Genomic DNA, 22,436 nt, shown 5'->3' with positions numbered 1-22,436 from the left:
AAAATTGAGGGGATTTTTTGGTTAATCTAGCTAGGGGTGGAAACGACAGAAATTTTGAACTAGAAATCGATGCATGTGATCAGTGTAATAACAAGAAGAGTCTTTTTGGTTTGAATTTGGGAAGCGTAATCTTCTGTGTATGTTGTAAATTGCTGTAAGATTATTTCTTTCAGTGCCTTGTACTCTAGCTAATTTTCTAGCGTGATTTTTGGAACTGAATTGTTAGGTATAATTTCTATATAAAAAATCCTATTTGTCTTTTAAAGTTTATCTTTTAATCAATTTTTAAATTTAATTATTTAATTATATTATTTTTTAAATTTTTATTTAATTATATTTTCTAAATTTTAAGAACCACAGACACTTTTATTTAATTTAAATTTTATATATATAAATGCTTAACATCATTGAGTAACTACTTTTTCATATTTTACATTTTTTTAAAATTAATATATCATTCAAGTAGCTCCATTTATATGCCAATGAGTAATAGCTCAAACAGGTTGCAGGTTCGAGTCTTCTATCTTTGGTAAAAAAAAAAAAAAAAAAGTAACTCTATTTATATTATTTTATCTGTGTTTTAGTTTTCTTTGTTTTTATGTGATTCATGATTATAATTTTTTATTCTTTTTGACAAGATAAATAATTATTTATTTATTGTTTTAATTTTTTTCTTTATTTATTGTTTTAGTTTTTGTTTTATTATTTACTGAAAGTTTGACATTTTTTATTTACAAAATCTACAACTTCAATCTTTTTTATTCTTTAGTTTCATGAAGAACGTGTATCACTTAGGCATCAGTAAACGTTGATATTTAACATTACATTATTTCAAAGTGTTGGTGGTAACTGGTAAGTCTCAAGTGATTATTTTATTTGTATTTTTTTTATTATTTTACATATATATATTCATAATACATCCAAAATAATAAGATAACAGGCAAAATATTTTTAGTATACATTTAAAATTTATTTAAATGTGTTTATATTTTTTAACATAAATAATTTTTTAACACATTTAAAATAATAAGACACACAAAATACTTTTAGTATACATTTAAAATTCGTCAAATTTATACTTATACTTAACATAAATATTTTTTAACACATCTAAAATTATAAAGTTGCTCGTTAAATATCAAATGAAATATTCCAAAATTTGCATATTTTTTTATCAACAGAATATTTTTTTTGTGAAAATCTAGCTTGGAAAAATGTGGTAATCCAACATATATAAGTAGAACATGTTCGTTGACTTCAAGTCAAGAGATCTAATATCAAAGGTTTCAACTGCCTGCTGCTCTTAGAAACATGTACTCCACAAACTCAAAAAAAAAAAAAAAAAAAACCTATGAGTATGTATTTGGGTAGACACTCGTAAAAGTAAAACACATATTCACCTATTAATCTTTCCATGTTATTCAGCTAAACTACCCGAGGGACGAGTGCGGCTACGGAGAGGAGGAGCGGCAATAAAGGAGTATGAAGTGCTGCAACTCTAAATTTTACGAAGGTAAAAAATTTTGTTAGGGTAAAATCTGTTTTGGAATATTTAAGAGTTTGTTTTGGGTTATGTTAACGTTTAGAAGATTTAAAACTGATTAGAAATTTAAAATTAAATGGTTAGATTTTAGTTTTACTTAATTTGTTTTTTAAATTTATATTTTAAATTAAAAATATTAAATTTATTTGGATGTGTTTGTTTTAATTTTTTTAAAATTAATGTAATTAAATAACTGTTTAAAAAAAATAAATAGGCCTGCTACACATACAAATCTTTTTGGCTTACAAACTATACAAGTTGCTTCAAGTTCAAGAAAAAAACACGCACACCACTCTTTTAGAATCAAGCGTCTAACGCACGTGCCTTAATCACCCTTCCACAACACGTTCACTCTTCTTCTTCTTCCTCAATCAAAACGCAAACCATCAAGATTCAAGGAACATTCGAAACAAACTACGATTCTGCAGAAACGTTCCAACTCCTCAGTAGAAGAAATCAAGAAGAAAAGATACAAATTTCCATAAAAAATCACCAGAAAAAACGAAGAAACATTATTTAAGGTACTGTTTTACTGTTCTTCTAGGTTTTTCTTCTAGATTGTCTCTTTCATGTGCCTCATCCTTAACCTGCAAAACATTAAAAAATTTCAAGAAGAAATATACTGTCTTCTCCTATTTTGGGTGTATTTCTATAATCTTTTGGGTGTATTTCTGTAACCGTTTGAGTGTATTTCTGTAATCCTTTCTATAACTATTTGGATGTATTTCTATAACCGTTTGGGTGTATTTCTGTAATCGTTTGGGTGTATTTCTGAAGTTTCATTATCTTCAAAACGATTTCAAAGCTTGATTTCAGAAACCATTAAAATAAAAAAAAAAAAACGAATGCAAAGAACGCACGAAGGAGATCCAACAAATTTGGCAAGAAACTCGAAAAAAGAAACGCATTAATTGATTTGAATTGATTTAAAAGTCTGTTAAAGAGGCACATAACATAAACAACATGTTTAGTGAATTTTGTTCTCTTCAGACATGTAAAGCTTGTAACACAAAATACTTGTATATAGATATTTTCTCTAAAACAAATAGTTTATAGGATACCTAGTTTCTATATATATATATATATATATATGATTGATTAATTAGCTTTTCCAACATTTGTGGGTATATTTAGTCACAAAGAAAACAATGTAATAATTCAAAGTTGCACTACATATGTTATTATGCCATGGGTCCCGCCACTTAGTTATTTGAAGTCATATTCTGGATTTGTAATTGTCTCCAATGTTTTATCATATACTTCCACACAATTCATTTTTGAAATTCATTCTGCGTAATTTCAGATGTATTCTAAGTGTATTTTCAATTAATCTAATATATAGTTATTAAGTGTTATATAGGTAATGCATTATTTTAAACACTCTGATCTGTACAAACAGATTTTTCTCCAAATGCAATTTAGTATTGTGGATTGTGGAATATTTGTTCTGGCTTTTCAGAATATCCACCATCACGTGACACAATAACTTAATTCCTTTCAACAATAATTAGTTAAGAAAGCAAATTACCACTTCTTGTTTTTGTAGTGTAGGGTAGAGAAAGACCATATGATGCTTGAGTATGCACGTTTAAGTAGTGTTGAGAGGTTAAACAGCAGGGTAATACATTATTTGCTGAATTTGGATTCTCGTGGGTCCACATCGTCACATAGACTCACGGCACAAGTAGACATTTTGACAGCTAGAAGGGCCATTCTCTCTGCAAGTCTTTATATATACAGACCTCAGAAATCAAGGCTAAAATTTTTATATATGAATAATTTTAATGTGAAATACAAAAATATTTGATGATTTTGGTGTTCTACAGGGTTGTGGTAGTAGCACAAAACGTCACTGACGTTTTGCAATAAATTTTTTTTTTAATCATCAAAGAACAAAACTTCACTGACGTTTTGTAATAAAAAATATTATTTTAATTATTAAAACAGAAAACGTCACTGACGTTTTGTTAGAAAAATATTATTTTAATTGAAGAAACACAAAACGTCATTAACGTTTTGTAAATGGCCATAGTTGTGTTTAACACACAATTTGGTTCATGACGAAGGATTTCACCTCTAGTGATACAATATTAAAAAGAAAAAGTTCCAGAAATCAACAACCATGTTCTGCACGTACACATTTTGTGACTCTCTCTCAAATTCCCCCATCTCCACGGAACCTCTTTTCACTTTACTGATATAATTAAATCCGTAAACTGAATGAAAAATTATTAGGTATTCTCTGTAAGTTAGAACTCTTGCACTAATATGTTAGATGAATAACAAGTTATTAATGAATATTTATAATAAAGTTACTTTAACGTATGTGGTGCAAATTAACGATTGGGTAGACTAAATCCTTTTATTTTATTTTGAAAGCACCTAATAACCACTCTGAAGTGAATAATGATGATTATTAGTATTAGTACAATGATAGTTATTAATATCTTATGACAACACCATCAATTAATTAAGCAAAGGTGGCATTTAAGAGATTGAACCACTAAATTGAGTTTAGTTGTGTTTATATGTTTTTTTTTTTATTTGAGATAAATTTAATTGTTTATTTTTTGGTGTCTATTTATTTGTTTATTTAAGAAAGGAAAAGGTTGGAGATCAATATTTTTAGTAAGAACTCAAAAGTAAAGAATTTATTACTTTTAATTTAAATACAAGAAAAACGTTAATCATGTAACATTGTTTCTTAAAATACATGATAAAAATAATTACATTTTAGAGCTCTTTCTTGATTATATTGAGAAGCTTTGATGTCTGAGAAGCTTTGATGTCTTCTAAAAATGTAAACATTGATAAAATCTAAAGACATATCCTTAATTAACTTGATGAGATATATAACTTCTTTGACTCTATTATTTAAACTTTTATGAATAAAAAAAATAAAAACAGTAAAAATTTAAAATCTTGTTAATTTATGTATATTTGGACATGTGAATTGGCCGTTATTCTGAGCCATCATGATATCTAGTTATTAGTAGCTAGTGAGTGGCTCTTCATATTGGTCCCTTGGAATCGCTACAGATAGAGTACAGACAAATATTAAGTTGCATGCTCAAACTGCAGCAAAAAGATAAGTATTTTAGCATTGGCCAATCAGCAATGGCATTTTCATAATATACCAATAACGAGAGCCATGAAGTGTATATATTTTATGTTGGCATGTGACTCCAATCAGTAATAAGATGTCAACTCTTACCAGACAGATATTTTTAAATTTTTAGCCCAAAATGGACATCTCAACCAAAAAAGGCGAAATGCAAGTTAGTGATTGAGATGAAATCCACGTATATATAGTAATTCAATCATGTATGGGCTGCCATGCCATTTCTTGTTTGTCACTTTGTTCGCAGTTCCAAAGCCATGGCAATTTGAAGTTTTTAGTCATATATACAATTTATTTTAGAGAAAATTTCATTTCTCTCTTTTTTTAAGAGATATTAAAATAACACTTTTTTCTCTTCTATTTGTAAAATATACACTCCTTTCTCTTATAATTTTTAAAAATTTTTTTCTTTAATCCATTTTGAATGTTTTGTGTTAACTAACGTTAACTTTATCTATTTTTAAAAAAAATAAATTATTTTTTACAAAAATATTATTTAACAAAATTTTTTTTTAATTAAATTTTGTTTACTAAAATATTTTTTAAAAATTTTTTGATGATTAAATTATTTTTTTTAAGAAACCCTTCAATAATTTTTTAATTATTAAATTGTGATTTTACCAAAGTTTTTGTTAATAATTATTTTTGTATTTTACTGTTAATTTTTTGATATCAATGTATATTATTTTAATATTAAATTAAAAAATCTTACCACGGTTAATATGTATAACAATTAATATTAATAAATAATTTATTTCATCAAAAACTATTAAAAATTATTAACAACTTTATCAAAACTTAAAACCAAGTCGAGATGGATAAATCCCAAATTTAAAAAATTAACATCTCATTCTTTCACATCTTTACAAAACAAGTTTCTTAATAATTAAAATATTATTGAAGGATATCTTAAAAAAAATAATTTAATCATTAAAAAATATTTAAAAAAATAAAATTTAATTAATAGAAAAATAATTTGTTAAAAGGTATTTTGGAATCACACAAAAATAAAATTTTTGCTAAAGGATACTTTTGTAAAAAATAATTTATTTTTCTTAAAAAAGGGTAAAATTAATGTTAGTTAACACAAAAAATTTAAAATAGATTAAAAAAGAGGTTTTTAAAAGTGATAAGAAAGAGGAGTGTATATTTTACAAATAGAAGAAAGAAGAATGTCATTATAGTATCTCTCAGGAGAGAAAAATGAAATTTTCTCTTTATTTTAATTGACATGCATTATATGATTTGACGGTGATGCTTAATTAATCGTAGACTGGGTTAATCTAAATTGAAAAAATCTAGGAACTAATTCTATATTGTTGTGATAAGAGCTGATGTGGATAACCATTGATTATATGGGCGGCTGATTTTTTTAAGCCAAACTAAACTTTAATGAAGTTTGAAAATGATGCCCATGTCTATCTATAAATAGAGAATCTGATATGAAGTAATACACATAGCAATAAACAATTCTCTCTCTCTTTTTGTTGCAATACTTCTTTCTCTCTCTTTAAATTTTTTTATTTTATATTTGTTACATCTTATTTATTTATTTATTTAGTTATTTTATAACACGTTATCAGCACGAGACTCTGATCAAATTTTAGGAAGACTCCAGGTAACAAATTTTCATTATGTTGAAGCTCTCTCATGTTGAATTTAATGCTCTTGATATATTTGGAAATAATTATTTATCATGGATATAGATGTTGAAATCCATCTTGATTCAATGGATCTTGGAGATACCATTGAGGCTGAAAATAATACATCCCAGAAGGATAAAGCCAAAGTCATAATTTTCCTTCGTCGTCATCTTGATGTATGATTGAAAAATGAATATCCCATATTAAAAGATCCTGCAGATCTGTGGAAAGACCTTGAAAAAAAAAAAGGGTACAATCATGTGATACTTCCTCAAGCCCGATATGTTAAAAAAAACTTTCTCAACTTTTCATGTCTCGAATGTGCTTCCCGCAGAAGCAGTATCGAAAAAAAGAATTTAAAAAATATTTTGAACTAATTTCTTGCCTTCTTGTTGCTGAACGAAACAATGAGTTACTCTTAAGAAATCATGAAGCGCGCCCAGTTGGTGCCGCCCCATTTCCTGAAATAAATGCGGCAAATCATTACCCCAGAAGAGGTAAATGACAAGGTTTCAGTAACAAAAAAATGGAAGGAAAAAGAATTATATTCACAAGAAAGTATCTCACTAAAAGTGGGATAAAGAAAGAAACAATGGGCAAAATAAATCAATTGAGGATAAATGCTTCCGTTGTGGTGGAAAGGGCCATTGGTCATGTACCTGTCGTACCCCAAGGCACCTAGTTGATCTTTATCAAGCATCTTTGAAAATGGATGACAAAGGAAAGGAAACAAACTTTACTTCAAATGATGAAAATTTCACCACTCATTATGATGTATCTAATTTCTTTAAGGATTCTGAAGAAAATATTGGCTATTTGGTCAATGATGGAATAGTTTGATATGTGTATGTGTTTGTTAAGTATTCATGTGAATAATTTTACTGTGCATATACTTCTACTCGTTTTATTATTATTATTATCATTTGTCTTTGAAGAAAAATGGCAAGGATATATTTTGAAGATATTTGTCCTGCGGATAGTGCAAGTTCGCACACTATCCTTAAAAGTGATATATATTTTACCCATCTTGTGCCAAAAGAAGAATATGTTAATACTATTATTGGCTCAGGCAATGTGATAGAAGGCTCCGAAAGAGCTATAATTTTATTTCCTGGAGGAACAAAATTTATAATAAATAATGTACTATTACCTACCAAGTCTCTGAGGAACTTGTTGAGTTTCAAAAATATTCGCCGAAATGGATATCATATTGAAACAATGAATGAGGGAAATCATGAGTATTTATGTATCACAACTCATGATTTAAATAAAAAGGTTATATTAGAAAAGTTACCCTCACTTTCATCTGGGTAGTATTATACCAAGATTAGTGCAATTGAATCACATGGCATTGTAAACCAGAAGTTTACTAGCCCAAATGAATTCATAACTTGGCAAGATAGATTGGGTCATCCGGGAACAACCATGATGAGGAAAATTATTGAAAACTCCCATGGACATTCACTAAAGAACCAGAAGATTCTTAAAACTAGTGAATTTTGTTGTGCTGCATGTTCTCAAGGGAAGTTAATTTTAAGGCCATCACCAGTAAAGATTGGATTCAAGTCCCCTGAATTCTTAGAAAGGATTCAAGGTGATATATGTGGACCTATCCATCCACCATGTAGATCTTTTAGATATTTTATTGTCCTAATAGACGCATCTTCGAGATGGTCACATGTGTGCTTATTGTCTTCTCGCAACCTGGCGTTTGCGAGATTACTGGCTCAAATTATTCAATTAAAAGAATAATTTCCAGAAAATTCAATCAAAGCAATTTGCCTTGATAATGCTGGTGAATTTACTTCCCAAACTTTTGATGCTTATTGTTTGGCTAATAGAATAAATGTTGAACATCCAGTAGCTTATGTTCACACACAAAATGGGTTAGCAGAATCACTTATTAAACGCCTCCAATTGATTGCTAGACCCTTACTTATAAGAACAAATCTCCTAACTTCGGTTTGGGGACATGCTATTTTACATTCCGCAGCACTTATTCATTTAAGGCCAACGAGTTACCATAAGTTCTCTCCTATGCAACTAGCTTTTGGCCAGCAGCCAAATGTTTCCTATTTAAGAATATTTGGGTGTGCAATATATGTTCCCATTGTACCACCTAATCGCACCAAAATGGGACCCCAAAGAAAATTAGGAATATATGTTGAATATGATTCTCCCTCTATAGTGAGGTATCTTGAGATACAAAGTGGGGATGTATTTAAAGTTCGATTTGCGGATTGTCATTTTGATGAATCAAAATTTTCAACATTAGGGGGAGAGAATAAACTTCCTGAAAAGGAATTTAATTGGAATGCATCATCGTTGATGCATTTAGATTCTCGATCAGGGCAATGTGAACTTGAAGTTCAAAAGATTATACATTTGCAAAGAATAGCAAATGAATTGCCTGATGCATTTTCCGATACAAAGAGGATAATCAAGTCGTATATACCAGCAGAAAATGCCCCATTCGAATTGATGTCCCAGTTGGACAAATTGCCACCGAAGCAAATACACCCCAGAAGCGTGGCAGGTCTGTCAGTTTCAAAGGCAAAAATTCTCGAAAAAGAAAAGAGGTAAATATGATTCCTGTTGAAAAATACATAGTAGAGACACCTGCAGTTGTCCGAAATTCTGATATAGTTTTAATGCCATAAGACGTTCAGGTACCTAAAAATTATAAAAATGACGAGATCTCGATAAATTATGTCTTTACAAGAGAGAAATGGGACCGAAATAAGACAATTGTCAATGAAATATTTGCATATAATGTAGCATTAAATATCATACATGAAAGTAAGGATCTTGAGCCAAGATCAGTCGAAGAATGTCGACAAAGAAATGATTGGCCAAAATGAAAAGAAGCCATGAAGGCTGAATTAGACTCACTTGCAAAACGTGAAGTCTTCGGACCTGTAGTCCATACACCAGAAGATGTAAAACCTATTGGATACAAATGGGTATTTGTGAGAAAACGAAATGAGAAAAATAAAATTGTGTGTTACAAAACCCGACTTGTGGCACAAGGTTTTTCACAAAGGCCCGGTCTAGATTATGAAGAAACGTATTCCCCTGTAGTGGATGCGATAACATTGCGTTATTTGGTCAGTTTATCTGCATATCATAAACTGCATATGCATTTAATGGATGTGGTAACATCCTACTTATACGGCTCATTAGATCGGGATATCTATATGAAAGTCCCCGAAGGACTAAAGATATCTAAACTATCCAATGAATATTCGCAGGGGTTATACTCAGTTAAATTGCAAAGATCTTTATATGGTCTAAAGTAATCTGAACGAATGTGGTATAATCGTCTTACTGAGTATCTGGCAAAAAATGGATTCAAAAATGATGATATCTGCCTGTGTGTTTTCATAAAGAAATCTGCATCTGGATTCATTATAATTGTTGTGTATGTTGATGATTTAAATATCATTGGAACTCCTGAAGAGATTCCAACAACTATAAAAGCTCTAAAAGAAGAGTTTGAGATGAAAGATCTTGGAAAGACTAAATTTTGTCTCGACCTACAGATCGAGTATACAAAAAATGGGATCTTTATTTATCAAACAACATACACAGAAAAGATCTTGAAGAGATTTTATACGATAAGTCACATCCATTAAGTACCCCAATGATCGTAAGATCTTTGGATGTGAATAAGGATCAATTCCTTCCTAAGGAAGAAAATGAAGATATCATTGGTCCTGAAGTACCATATCTTAGTGCCATTGGAGCGCTAATGTATCTTGCTAATAATACACGACCCAATATATCATTTGTTGTGAATTTATTAGCAAGGTATAGTTCCTCTCCAACCAGAAGACATTAGAGTGGAATCAAGCAAATCTTTCGATATCTTCATGAAACGGTTGATATGGGATTGTTTTATCCCTATGGATCCAAGTCACAATTAGTTGGCTATGCAGATACTGGCTACTTGTCTGATCCACATAAAAAGAGATCTCAAACAGGATACCTGTTTACATATGGTGGAACAGCTATATCATGGAGGTCCACAAAACAGACGATTGCTGTAACATCCTCTAATCATGCCGAAATACTAGCAATTCATAAAGCAAGTCGTGAGTGTTTTTGGCTCCGAAATTTGATCCAATATATTCTGTCATCATGTGGACTGATTGGTCATAAGATAGCTCCAACTGTCCTGTTTGAAGATAATACAGCATGCATTGCTCAACTTAAAGGCGGATACATCAAAGGTGATAGAACAAAGCATATTTCTCCCAAATTCTTCTTCACTCATGATCTTCAAAATCAAGGAACAATTGATATCTAACAGATCTGCTCAAGTGATAATCTGGCAGATTTATTTACAAAATCACTCCCAAAATCCTCCTTTGAAAGATTGGTACATGACATTGGGATGTACCGATTTCGAGACATTAAATGATGTCGGCAAGAGGGGGAGACTGTACTCTTTTTCCCTTGGTCAGGTTTTTTTCCATTGGATTTTTCTTGACAAGGTTTTTAATGAGGCAGTTCCCATCACTAAAGGATATTGTACTCTTTTTTTCTTCACTAAGGTTTTTTCCCACTGGATTTTTCTTTAGTAAAATTTTAACGAGGAAATAATCCTAAATGGTCATCTAAGGGGGAGTGTTGTGATAAGAGCTGATGTGGATGACCATTGATTACATGGGCGGCTGATTTTTCCAAGCCAAACTAAACTTTAATGAAGTTTGAAAATGATGCCCATGTATGCCTATAAATAGAGAACCTGATATGAAGTAATACACATAGCAATAAACAATTCTCTCTCTCTTTTCGTTGCAATACTTCTTTTTCTCTCTTTATATTTCTTTATTTTATATTTGTTACATCTTCTTTATTTATTTATTTAGTTATTTTATAACATATATGAAGACAAACAGTAATCTTTTTTTTAAAAAATACTAATTTTAAAATTTTAAAAATTAGTTTTACATTAAAAAATTATGCGTTTTTCCATTTCCTTTTACCTGTGTTCTCTTCTCCTCCAAATCACCTTTAGAAGTTTTTGTACTAAAATTTTAGATTTTTTAATTATATTTTAAAATTTATTTTATTAAATTTTAAATATTTTTTTACAATAATTTTAAATATTTTTTTTTATTTAATTTTAGATGTTTCTTTTATTATATTTTAAATATTTTTTCTCACTTTTAGATATTTTTTTAAAATTAAAAACATCCAAAAATCAAAACATAACAATATTAACATATAAAATTTCTGAAAAAATAACATTCAAAACTTCCAAAAATTTTGAAAATGTACTGCAAAAAAAATAAGAGTGTGATAGAGAAAAGCACGCACACGACAAAATGAAGCGCATATATGACAGAAAAAAGATGTAAGAAAAATAAGTGAAATGATTAAAATTTCACATGATTTTTATTTTTAAATATAATAGTAAAATTAAATTTTTAGAGTAAATTACATATTTTTAATTTTTTTATATTTTTTTATAATTTAACTAATTGTTAGTTATAGATAGCTGATATCCTAATTAATTACCTAACAAAATTAATCTAAATTTTCGTTTGAACTACATTTTACATGTGCACCACAAACTTGTATGGAAGAGGTTTTTTTGCAGTATAACTAACTGGGTAATGCTAAGTAGACAAAAAAATAATAGCCAGAACTTTTCTTATCTAGCATTTATTAATTATCGCAACAATTAATGAATACTAAATAAAGTAAGTTATGACTGTTTTTGACTGATTTTCTTTAGTTACCAAATATTTCCGAAACTATATATCACCTTTTGCAAAAAGGATTTGTTATGCGTTCTTTTTTATCAAATATAGTTAGAAAAATAAAATATTTTTATTTATAAATTATAATAATTTTATATTAAGTAAATTTTTTTGTAATTATTTTAAATGAAAAAAATTTTGAGAAATAAAAAGTCATAATCGAATTATGTTCTAATTTTTTTATATGTATTTTTTTATAATTATTCAAATATTCTGATAAAAATTCACATCATAATACATAAAACTTTACATTTTCTTCTCCCTCCATTTTGTCTGTAATAATGCTTTTGAACGTTATCAATATTATTTTTCATCCAAATCATTGGATTTTTATTTTTATTTTTTATACTCTTCCTTTAAATTCGATCGTCACCATTATTTTCACTACTATGACCCACACCAATACAAACAAATGAACAATACCATTATCACCTCAAACTTTATCACCACCATATAAGAGGAAAGAAATTATAATAAAAAATAATTAATCAACCAGAGGAAAATTAAAAAAAAAATTCCATTTAAAAAATTTTAAAAAGAAAATATGTCAATTACTCATTTCATGCTCTCTTGATTCTATTATTATTATTTTATTTACAATAATTTTTATTCTTAATTAAAATTTTTTTAATTGGACTATTAGATCCACATTTACTCATTACATTACATTTTCCTTAACAATAATTTTATCCTTAAGATTGTAGAAAAAAAAAGTAAATCCTGATCATTATATTATTTTACAACAGGTAGCATTTTAGCGCTAAAATTATTGATGTGGCGTGTCCTAGTGTCAGTATGCATACCTCTGTCTTCTTGCCTTATTTTAGAAAAGTATTTTTTTTATAATTATATATGAAAATCAGTATTTAATGCATAATTAGACTAATTGTCAATTATTAATATTTTTCATCATTCTAATTATATTAAGGATTAAGTATTTTTTTCGTCCTTAAGGTCTTGACAAAAATCAAAATCGTCCCTGACCTTTTTTCCTTATTAAAATCATCCTCAACGTTATAAAACGTTAAAAAATCATCCTTTTGTCCATGAACAATATTTTGTGGACAATTTTACCCTTGAACAAAAAAAAAATGTAACCAAACGCAGATCCCTCTTCTCTTCTTTTCCCATTGATAGCAACAACCCTTCTTCCTTTTTTTTCTTCTTCTTCTCATAACCCACTCATCATCGAGATCTTTCAGATTCCCTCTTCGACGGACTTCTCCTCCTATAACGCCGTCGACGCCTCTCTTTCAGCCCTAACACTCCCGTCTCGACGAGTCCTTTGTCCTCACTGTACTCCACCATGACCCCGACGCCGCCGCCGCCCACGTCCACCACTGCCTGAACTTCTTCCGTTGGGCCAGCCGCCAACCCTACTTCCACCACACTCGTCGCACCTTCTCTGCCATCTTTCGAATCCTCACTCGCGCTTGAATAATGCTAGACATATACAAATTACTCCAATCCTTCTGCTGCCATGGCCCGCCTTCCACCCCGTGCACAGTTCAACGATACTCTCATCATTGGAGATGCTATTGCGGATAAGCCTGATATTGCACTCCACCTGTTTGGTAAAATGCGATTTCATGGTTTAGACTTGGATACCTTTGGTTACCATGTGCTTTTGAATGTCCTTGTTGAGAAGAGTTATTTTGATTCTGTTGATGAGGTTGTTAGGCAGATTAGGGATAAGAGATTTTGAGAATCAGTACACCAATGCGCTTGTTATGAAGAGTTTGTGCAAGCAGGGGAGGTTGGCTAAAGGGTTCTTGTTTGGCTTGGTGGATGGTGGCAAGGAGCTTCATGCTATTAGGGGGTTTGGATAAGGGGCCTTGTGCATAGTGGCCGGTTGGATGAGGCCTTAAAGTTTTTCAAACAGAAGAAGGAAGATGAAGGGTACATTCCTAGCTAGTTTGGTGTTTTATATTAAGAGGAGGTTTTTTTTTGTTTAAGGGTAAAATTGTCCACAAAATATTGTTCATGGACAAAAGGACGATTTTTTAACGTTTTATAATGTTGAGGATGATTTTAATAAAAAAAAAGGTCGGAGACAATTTTGATTTTGGCCCAAGACTTTAGGGACGAAAAAAGTACTTAACCCTTATATTAATTATCAATCATTCTAATTGTCAATAATTATAATATAATTTTTAATCAAATAAAATCGATAACAAATTGATATTGATATCAATAATAAAAGAATAAATTTATGATTCTAATTATCATAAATATGATACTAACATAAATAATTTTGTTCAAATGCTCTATAATGCACATGTATATTAATTAGCGACAAATTGACATTGATATCAATAATTAATTTTTATAATTAATTTTGTGCTACTAAAAGTTATATATAGTATTTTTTTTGTAGTTTATGAATTTAAATTTGAGAGTTAAAATATTTTATTTAATTTTTAAATTTGTTATTCTTCTTTGATAATTTCATAGATTAAGAATATATTTTTTAATTTTATAGTAAATTTTATTTCTTAGAATTTTTTTTTTAATTGGGCTATCAGACCTACTTTCACTCATTACATTACATTCCACTGAACAGTAACTTTGTCCTCAAAGTTGTGAAAAAAAAAATCCTAATGAAAATTTCAATGTTTATAACCAAACCTTAGGACTCAGTACGTATTTCGTGTCTTTATGATTTCTTTTTATTGGGCTTGGTATTGAAAATGAATGTCCAACAAGTAAAAGTCCAACTCAAAATTAGGGGTCATTCATGACCAAAGAAAAATGGCCAGTACTCTGGTAAAGGAAAAAAAAATTTGGTTCTTCATATAATAAAAGTAGATGGAACCATTTTGGAGTGACACGTGTGACTTCGTTGCAAGGAGAAAAAGGTTGCTCTACAGAGGCTACTGACACGTCCTCCCTCTTCTGTCCTATCTCCATAATTAGTTAGCGTTAATTATATATTGGTTAGTTAATAATGGTTATGCGTTGTACTTTTTTAGATGTCATAGTCTGTTGAATCTTGTAAAATGTTGGATTTTAATAAACTAATGAATTTTTTTGTGGATTGTGAGTTTTTTATTTTGGTTTTGTATATAGAAGTAATATAGTAATAGGAGTGGGTGTTGTCTTGTTTTTTCTTTTTTTCTTTTTGTGTAGGTTTGATTAGGAAAAGAAAAATAAATTGTAAGTAATTTTTGAATCTCATTACATGTGACAAACAAAATCTCTACTGCTCTTAAAATAGGATAATTTTTACCATTAAAAAAGAAAGGTTAAATAATAATAATAATAATAATAATAATAATAATAATAATAATAATAATAATAATAATAATAAGAAGGAGTAATTAACAGATGGTTTATGTTTTTTTTTATTATTTAATTGAAACATAATATTTTTTGTATTATTTAATAGATACATAATATTTGACATGTGTTTAATAGACTTGAGTTTTATTTTGACAACTACGTAATTGGTTAATTTGTTGCGTACTTTTTTGTTTGGTAATTAATCCGCTAATAATAATTGAAGTAGTAAGTTCATGGCAGAGATTAATATTGAGGTAGTTTAGAAGGAAGTAATTGTTGGATCAAAATTTGAAAAGTTCAGTGGTTATTGTATGTAAAAAAGTAGATTTAGCATATTATAGAATGTAAAACATTAAAACATGCTTAATGTTACGATATGATATTCATATATCCATTCAATATCTATTTAGCATTATTTATTCTTTCATTTAAGTATTATTAGAAAGTACAAACATTAAAGAATAAGCAGTGTATATATTTTAACATTTGAAAAAGTATAATATTGCACATGTATAAATAGAAGAATAAAACTGAGACTTTAGACACACAACAATAATAAAAGCAAATATTTTCTCTCTCTCTTTCTTATATACACTACAATATAAAACACTTTTACTTTCTCTCTTCACATACTACTAATATAATATTAATATATTATCTTTATAGTAGTATAATAGTATTGGTAAATACTGATAGTAGTATTTTTCTATTTATACTTTTCTTTATTACCTCTTCCTTATTTATTCTACAACACATTATCAGCACGAGATTCTGATCAAATTTTTAGGAAGACTCAAGTAAAATTTTCATTATGTCAAAACTCTCTCATCTTGAATTCAATGCTCTTGATATATCTGGAAACAATTATTTATCATGGATATTAGATGCTGAAATTCATCTTGATTCAATGGATCTTGGAGATACCATTAAGGCTGAAAATAATGCATCCCAGAAGGATAAAGCCAAGGCCATGATTTTCCTTCGTCGTCATCTTGACGAAGGATTGAAAAATGAATACCTCACATTAAAAGATCCTGCAGATATGTGGAAAGACCTTGAAGAAAGGTATAATCATAAAAAAACAGTGATACTTCCTCAAGTCCGATATGAGTGGACGCACTTGTGTCTGCAGGATTTTAAATCTATAAATGAATATAATTCTGGAATGTTTAGAATCAACTCACGAATGAAATTATGTGGAGAAAAGATAACTGATCATGATATGTTAGAGAAAACTTTCTCGACCTTTCATGCCTCGAATGTGATCTTGCAGCAGCAGTATCGAGAAAAAGGATTTAAAAAATATTCTGAGTTAATTTCTTGCCTTCCTGTTGCTGAACGCAACAATGAGTTGCTCTTGAAAAATCATGAAGCGCGCCCAGCTGGCGCCGCCCCATTTCCTGAAGTAAATGTGGCAAATTACTCCAGAAGAGGTAAATGGCAATGTTTTAATAACAAGAAAAATTATGGAAGGAAAAAGAATTATATTCAAAAGAGAGGATCTCACCAGAAGTGGGATAAAGAAAGAAATATTGGGCAAAATAAATCAACAGAGGATAAGTGTTTCCGTGGTGGTGGAAAGGGCCATTGGTCACGTACCTGTCGTATCCCAAGGCATCTAGTCGATCTTTACCAATCATCTTTGAAAAAGGATGACAAAGGAAAAGAAATAAATTTTATTTCAAATGATGCTGAAAATTCCACCACTCATTATGATGTATCTGATTTCTTTGAGGATCCTGAAGGAAGAATTGGTCATTTGATCAATGATGGAATAGTTTAAAATGTGGGATTGTTAGGTATCCATGTAAATAAATAATGTAAAAAACTTATTGTTAAATTTTATTTTCTATGTATTTAAGTTTCAAATGTGATGTATATAAATAATGAAATATTAATGTTTATGAATTTTGAAATTATTAAATATGTCAAGTTTTAAAATAAAATTTTAGTATATGATATTATGTGCAGTGTTTCTTAGAAAAATAATTCCAATCAAGAATTCGATTTGACTATGCATGTATTGCTACTCATTTTATTATTATTTATCTTTGAAGAAAATGGCAAGGATATGTAATGAAGATGTATGCCTTGCGGATAGTGCAAGTTCGCATACTATTCTCAAAAGTGATATATATATATTTTACCCATCTGGTGCCAAAAGAAGAATGTGTTAATACTATTATTGGCTCAGACAATGTGATTGAAGGCTCCGGAAGAGCTATAATTTTGTTTTCCGGAGGAACAAAATTCATAATAAATAATGCACTGTTGTCTACCAAATCTCGAAGAAACTTGTTGAGCTTTAAAGATATTCGCCGAAATGGATATTATATTGAGACTATGAATGAGGGAAGTCACGAGTACTTATGTATCATAACTCATGATTCAGATAAAAAGGTTATATTAGAAAAGTTGCCCTCACTTTCATCTGGGTTATATTATACCAAGATTAGTTCAATTGAATCACATGCCACTGTAAACTAGAAGTTTACTAGTCCAAATAAATTCATAACTTGGCACGACCGATTGGGTCATCCAGGAACAACCATGATGCGGAGAATTATTGAAAACTCCCATGGACATTCACTAAAGAACCAGAAGATTCTTAAAACTAGTGAATTTTGTTGTGCTGCATGTTCTCAAGGAAAGTTAATTTTAAGGCCATCACCAGTAAAGATTGGATTTGAGTCCCCTGAATTCCTAGAAAGGATTCAAGGTGATATATATGGACCTATTCATCCACCATGTGGATCTTTTAGATATTTTATGGTCCTAATAGACGCATCTTTGATGAGCGGATATTTTATACGCTTTTTGAGGGTAATTTCATGTAGTTTTTAGTATATTTTAGTTAGTTTTTAGTATATTTTTATTAGTTTCTAGGCAAAATTTATATTTTTGGACTTTACTATGAGTTTGTGTGTTTTTCTGTGATTTCAGGTATTTTCTGGCTGAAATTGAGGGAGTTTAGCAAAAATCTGATTCAGGCTGAAAAAGGACTGCAGATGCTGTTAGATTCTGACCTCCCTGCACTTGGAATGGATTTTCTGGAGCTACAAGAGTCCAAATGGTGCACTCTTAATTGCGTTGGAAAGTAGACATCTAGGGCTTTTCAGAAATATATAATAGTCCATACTTTGCTCAAGGATAAATGACGTAAATTGGCGTTCAACACCAGTTCCATGCTGCATTCTAGCGTTAAACGCCAGAAACAGGTTACAAGTTGGAGTTAAACGCCCAAAACAGGCTACAACCTGGCGTTTAACTCCAGAAACAGCATAGGCACGTGTAAAGCTCAAGTCTTAGCCCCAGCACACACCAAGTGGTCCCCAGAAGTGGATTTCTGCACTATCTATCATAGCTTATTCATTTTCTGTAAACCTAGGTTACTAGTTTAGTATTTAAACAACTTTTAGAGATTTATTTTGCACCTCATGACATTTTTAGATCTGAACTTTGTACTCTTTGATGGCATGAGTCTCTAAACTCCATTTTTGGGGTAAGGAGCTCTGCTGTGTCTCGATGAATTAATGCAATTATTTCTATTTTCTATTCAAACACGCTTGTTTCTATCTAAGATGTTTATTCGCACTTCAATATGATGGATGTGATGATCCGTGACACTCATCACCATTCTCAACCTATGAATGCGTGCCTGACAACCACCTCCTTTCTACCTTCGATTGAATGAGTATCTCTTGGGTTCCTTAATCAGAATCTTCGTGGTATAAGCTAGAATCCATTGGCAGCATTCTTGAGAATCCGGAAAGTCTAAACCTTGTCTGTGGTATTCCGAGTAGGATTCAGGGATTGAATGAGTGTGACGAGCTTCAAACTCACAAGGGTTGGGCGTAGTGACAGACGCAAAAGGATCAATGGATCCTATTCCAACATGAGTGAGAACCGACAGATGATTAGCCGTGCGGTGACAGCGCACCTGGACCATTTTCACTGAGAGGACGGATGGTAGCCATTGACAACGGTGATCCACCAACATACAGCTTTTCATAGGAGAAAACTTGCATGCGTGAAGAAGATGACAGTAGAAAAGCAGAGATTCAGAAGATAAAGCATCTCCAAAACTCCAACATATTCTCCATTACTTCATAACAAGTATTTATTTCATGCTCTTTTATTCTTCGCAATTCAAACTGATAATTATAATTGATATCCTGACTAAGAGTTACAAGATAACCATAGATTGCTTCAAGCCAACAATCTCCGTGGGATTCGACCCTTACTCACGTAAGGTATTACTTGGACGACCCAGTGCACTTGCTGGTTAGTGGTACGAGTTGTGAAAAGTGTGATTCACATTTCGTGCACCAAGTTTTTGGCGCCGTTGCCGGGGATTGTTCGAGTTTGGACAACTGACGGTTTATTTTGTTGCTTAGATTAGGAAAAATTTTTCTTTTTGGTTTAGAGTCTTCTAATATTGTTTTTGGTTGAATTTTTTTTTAAATCCTTATTTTCTCTTTTTAATTTTTTTTCGAAAATTTTTTATAAAATAATAATTTAGTTTTTCTGTTTGAGTTTAGTTTCATATTTTAAGTTTGGTGTCAATTGCATGTTTTTATTTTCTTTTAAATTTTTGAATTTGTGTTCATTGTTCTTTCTTAATCTTCAAGTTGTTCTTGTTTATTTTCCTTGTTTGATCTTTAGTTTTTCTTGTTCTGTGTCTTTTCTTGTTTTTCTTGTGCTTTTTCAAGATATCAGTTTTCAAAAAAAATTTATTTATTAAATACCTTATTAAAACACGTTAAATTTATAACTCAATTGGCTAGAGCGTTGTGCTTATGTTCTTGGTAATTGGCTATCTTCTTTTTAATTTTTTTTAAAAATAATTTTTTCTTTGATTAAATCTTGTGCCAAACTTTAAGTTTGGTGTTTTCTTGTTAATTTTTCTTTAGTTTCCGAAAATTTTATTTTGGTTTTCTAAAAATTTTAAGTTTGGTGTTCTATCTTCATGTTCTTGTTGTTATTGTAAGTCTTCAAAGTGTTCTTGAGTCTTCCTTGTGTCTTGATCTTAAAATTTTTAAGTTTGGTGTTCCTTAGTTTTTTCCCTCCAAAATTTTCGAAAATAAGGAGCATTAGATCTAAAAATTTTAAATTTTGTGTCTTTTTATTGTTTTTCTCTTTCTTCATTAAGATTCAAAAATCAAATCTTTTTAAAATTGTTTTTCAATCATATCTTCTCAATCATATTTTTTTCAAAACTTCCTAACCACTTTCTCTTCCTTCATTTTTTTTCGAAAATATCATTCAAAAATTCAAATTTCTATTTTAAAGATTTTTATTTTCTTTCCTATTATAGGTTTAAAATTTCAAAATTCAAAATCTTTCTCAAAAATCATACCCAAAGTTTTTCAATTCTTCTTAATCAAGCAATCCTTTTCATTTTCAAATTTATTTCTGATTTTCGAAATTTACATCTTAATTTCTAATTACTATATTTTATTTTATCTTATTATTTTTATTTCTCTTAACAATTTGGTTTGTTCTACTTCAATAAAATAAAAACAAAAATATAATTTCTTTGCAATTCATATCAATTCCATTTTATCCATCATGGATCTAAGTGGAAATGAACAGTCCAGAAGGACTCTGGGATCATATGCTAATCCCACTACTGCTGCATATGGGAGTAGTATCTGTATACCCTCCATCAAAGTAGGCAGTTTTGAGCTAAATCCTCAGCTCATTGTCATGGTGCAGCAAAACTGCCAATATTCCGGTCTTCCACAGGAAGAACCTACTGAGTTTCTGGCACAATTCTTGTAAATTACTGACACAGTACGTGACAAGGAGGTAGATAAGGATGTATACAGGCTGTTACTATTTCCGTTTGTTGTAAAAGATCAAGCCAAAAGGTGGTTAAATAACAAACCCACAGCAAGCATAAGGACATGGAAACAGTTATCAGACAAATTCCTGAATCAATATTTCCCTCCAAAAAGAATGACACAGCTAAGGCTAGATATCCAAGGCTTTAAACAAGAGGATGATGAGTCCCTTTATAATGCCTGGCAGAGGTACAGAGGGATGTTAAGAAAATGTCCCTCTGAAATATTTTCAGAGTGGGTGCAGTTAGACATCTTCTACTATGGGCTTACAGAAGGAGCTCAGATGTCCCTAGACTACTCAGCTGGTGGATCTATACACATGAGGAAAACTATTGAAGAGGCTCAAGAGCTTATTGATATAGTTGCTAGAAATCAGCATTTGTACATAAGTGGTGGGTCCTCCATAAAAGAAGAAACCAAGGCAGTGCCTACTGAACTTGGTCCTCCAGAACAAGTTGCTGAACTCAATCAACAATTGTGTTTTCTAACAAAACAGCTAGCAGCATTCAAGGAGATATTACAAGACACTAAAAATGCTAATAAAAATATGGAGGCACAATTGAATCAGACAAAACAGCAGTTATCAAAGCAGATAACAGAAGAGTGCCAGGCAGTTCAATTAAGAAGTGGAAAAACATTAAATACCCCACTTCAGAGCAGCAGAAAGCCAAGGAAAGAACAACTGACACAGGATGACCAAAATTTCATCCAAAATCCGTCTGAGGACAGTAAGAGCCCAGAGAGGTATAATTCTGGCGTTCAAACGCCAGAATCAGGCAAGGAGCTGGCGTTAAACACCCAATGGAAGCTCAGTTCTGGTGTTCAAACGCCAGAAACATGTAAGAAGCTGGCGTCCAACGCCAATCAAGCTTCTAACCCTGGCATCCAAACGCCAGTGAGGGATCAGACACACACAAGTGCTGATAGCAACCCCTCTAAAAAAGCTTCTCCAACCACCTCTGTAGGAAATAAACCTGCAGCAACTAAGGTTGAGGAATACAAAGCCAAGATACCTTATCCTTAAAAACTCCACCAGGAGGAGCAGGATAAGCAATTTGCCCGCTTTGCAGACTATCTCAGGACTCTTGAAATAAAGATTCCGTTTGCAGAGGCACTTGAACAAATACCTTCTTATGCCAAGTTCATGAAAGGGATCTTGAGTCATAAGAAGGATTGGAGAGAAACTGAAAGAGTTCTCCTCACTGAAGAATGTAGTGCAGTCATTCTGAA

This window comes from Arachis hypogaea, chromosome 13 (assembly GCF_003086295.3).
Source record: "Arachis hypogaea cultivar Tifrunner chromosome 13, arahy.Tifrunner.gnm2.J5K5, whole genome shotgun sequence".
In the NCBI taxonomy this organism is placed as follows: domain Eukaryota; kingdom Viridiplantae; phylum Streptophyta; class Magnoliopsida; order Fabales; family Fabaceae; genus Arachis; species Arachis hypogaea.
This window is presented reverse-complemented; position numbering follows the sequence as displayed.